Raw genomic sequence first — 3,499 nt, 5'->3', positions numbered from 1 at the left:
TCGCTCTGTCGCCCAGGCTGGAGTGCAGTGGCCGGATCTCAGCTCACTGCAAGCTCCGCCTCCCGGGTTTACGCCATTCTCCTGCCTCAGCCTCCCCAGTAGCTGGGACTACAGGCGCCCGCCACCTCGCCCGGCTAGTGTTTTTTGTATTTTTTAGTAGAGACGGAGTTTCACTGTGTTAGCCAGGATGGTCTCGATCTCCTGACCTAGTGATCTGCCCGTCTCGGCCTCCCAAAGTGCTAGGATTACAGGCTTGAGCCACCACGCCCGGCCTTTTTTTTTTCTTTAGTGTATGTGTTGTTTGTTGTTGTTGTTGTTTTCTGTTCTCAAGTTCTAATAAATTTCTTGAGAGGTAAATAATATTAGGATAACAGGAGCTCCTGAAAATGTGTGGATTGAAAGAATGACATAATGTTAAACAAGTAGTTTCAACTACATACTTGGAAATAATTCTTCTAATTTAATAGATATTTTCTTTTCTTCTTTATCTTGCGCATATAAAAGGGAAAAAAGATATATGATTCAATGAACAGTTTCTCCAGTTTGACGAATTTATGGACCTTTTTCACATCAGAAAGAATTCTAGCTGATTCAAGTATCAACTTAAATTACATTATGATATTAATTAAATACTTAAAAACATAAATCTTGGGATGAACTCTAATTTATTCTTGGAATTTATAACTATGAAACCAAAGAGAATTTATAAGCTAAGCACAAGCAACTTATAAACCCATAAAATTAAAATTAACAATGTAAATTTGAGATAATAGAACATATGTTGTTAACAGTAAATTTCCAACCTCAATTAAAATATTATATGATTGCTGTGATAAAGTTTTCTGTTGAATTTCACAGGCCTAGTCAACCCTAAGCCATGGGATGACTCAATTTCTCATTTTACTCACATTAAAATGCTACCAAACTTTTGTTTCCATAGTGTCATAGGCATGTAATTTGGGCTTCACTTGGGACAAATGTATTGCATATATAGCTTCTCTATCTCATTTGTTCATTAACTTCTTAACATACAACTTGGAGCCAAAAATATCATAAACCCAAAGGCAGCCGTGGCACTGAAATAACAGATCTGTATTGTATCTGATAAAGAACATGCTTATATAAGATTATTGTCAAATTATTATCAAAATAGAAAGATAAGATTAAAATAAAAATTTAGTAGAGAGTTTGTAGAACCAAAAAAGCAATATTTTCAAAAACCCTTTCGTGTTCGTAGTAGCAAGTTTGAGAAACACTATACAGTAGACATGGAGAAAACTATTTTCATACAAGCACTTTTAAAATAAACTTTTAAATTTCACCACAGAACATTTTTAAGCTTATTAATTAGACACTCAAATCCATATTTTCCAGAAAAAAATGGTAAAATTATAGTTTTGCACCCAGACCTTTACAACACAATTTAATTTACCTTATAATATAGCTGAAAACTCTATTTTCAATAGACAGTAGAAATTACCTCAGCAAAGTCTCTATTTTATTTTCAATATATGAATATAAATTATGTAAATTCCTTCATAGTAGTTTCTGGAAATATTTTAATAAGAGTAATTAAACAAAAGCTCAAGAGTAGTATTTGACAGAATCTTTTTAAAATTAATGTTGAATGCAGGTGCCTGAGGAAAAGTAAATTTAATTATTGAAGTAGAAGATACAGAACTTCTGTTAAAATGCTGAATGGGATGCTGGTTACAATTGGAGCCTTAAAATGTTTATATTACTGATTCCTAATTATGTCCAATTTACTTAGAATGTTAAGTGTCATCTGGGGATGGTGACTCATATTCGTAATCCCAGCATTTTAGGAGGCTGAGGTAGAGGGATAACTTGAGCTCAGGAGTTTGAGATCAGCCTGGGCAAAATGGTGAAACCCTATCTCTACAAAAATTTTTTTAAAAAATCAGCCAGGAGTAGTGATGTGTGCCTGTAGTCCCAGCTACATGGGAGGCTGAGTTGGGAGGATCACCTGAGCTTAGGAGGCCAAGGCTGGACTGCAGTGAGTCATAATTATGCCACTGCACTGTAGCCTGGGCAACAGAGTGAGAACCTGTCTTCAAAACAAAACATAACAAAAGGTGAAGAAAGAATTATTTTTCCTAAAACTAGCCTGAAGCTTGTTATCTATTATTGAGTTCTTATTTTAATCAAATAAAATTATTGCATGCCATTTTTTCTTAGTAATTTCCTCACAGCACTAGGGAAACTTCACTCTTTTAGATATCTCAAATATTTCTGTTGTTTTCCTTTTCTGAAATAAAGCATGTTTATTATAAAACATACCATAACATAGATAATCATATCTATAAAATAATGGTATTCTGCCATCTATGGATAGTGTTATATCAGTCTTCCTATTATGCCTCAAGGCATGCCAAGTTGAAACATTTAGTGTCATTTTTGTCTTGATCTCAAACTCAGGGTGCTTCAGGTAAGGGGTAAATATTTTTCTATGTGACTGTAACCTAGACTTCCACAAGTCATCAAAACTATGTAAAAACAAATTCACGTTTGTAGTAATAACATTACTACATCACATTTTTTACTGGCTCTTGTTTTCAGAAGCTCTGCAGAAACTCAGTACCTTTGCAAACGTCCTCCCTGTTTTTGTTGTTGTGGTGGTGGTGGTGGTGGTGATGGTGATTTTTAATTCAGGAGACTTTCTGCATGTGCTCACAAATAAATTCAAGAAACTACTACTTCAAGCATTATGTGCTTGATCTACACTTCAGCTTCTGAGCAGTACTTTCTCTCCTGGGCTCTGCTATTGCCTCTGCTGGAAAGCACCATATTATTAAGGAAAAAGTTTAGTTTTATGAAGGTGTCTCTGCTTCTTTCAGACACAGGCACCATTTGCATTAGGGATCTTCTTATGTCTAAGTTATTAGGGAATGTCTTTTGTATAAGTTATCTTATCACCCTGGCTGCTCCTGACAATGTTGAATTTTACCAGAAACACATGCTCCTGGAAAACAGCAAAGGTTAAAAAATCCCCCAAGTTTTGTGTGTTCCAGGAAATGGTTCACTGCAAAGAACCACACTTCTTCCTATGACTTACGTAAGATTTGTGGGTGCCTTCCTTATTTACCCATGACAAAGCTGGACACAGACCCTCTGAATTCCTGTTCTTTGAGTCATATATAATTAGTTGATGAGCAGTCAGGCACCCATCTTTGGTTGATGAACTTAGATTCCTATGTCTTAATGTCATTCAAAAAGTGCTCTTTAGGGAAAAATTCTGAGGTATTTGAAACCGAATTCAATGTTTTACAAATGTACCTCATGCTTTTATAGCATCTATTGATATGCTACTCTGAGATGAGGAAAAACACACCCATATAATTTAGTAAGTAGTAGTACATAAAAGTTCTGTATCCACACAGCTATTTTAATTGGGAGAGTTGCATCGTAAAAGGAAAGAGAAAAAAATATTTAGAGCAAAAAGAAAGACAGATCTTTCTGTTTTTTTTTTTTTTTTTTT

The 3,499-nt window shown here is 34.8% G+C and overlaps 1 long non-coding RNA gene across 1 annotated transcript in view; it reads right to left on the bottom strand.

Moving 5' to 3' along the window:
- LOC108536021 (uncharacterized) overlaps positions 1–3,499 on the bottom strand; it is a 248,731-nt gene that overhangs the window by 191,103 nt on the left and 54,129 nt on the right. The window lies entirely within an intron of this gene.

This window comes from Rhinopithecus bieti, unplaced genomic scaffold (assembly GCF_001698545.2).
Source record: "Rhinopithecus bieti isolate Rb0 unplaced genomic scaffold, ASM169854v2 scaffold_1244, whole genome shotgun sequence".
NCBI classification, from domain to species: Eukaryota; Metazoa; Chordata; class Mammalia; order Primates; family Cercopithecidae; genus Rhinopithecus; species Rhinopithecus bieti.
This window is presented reverse-complemented; position numbering and strand designations above follow the sequence as displayed.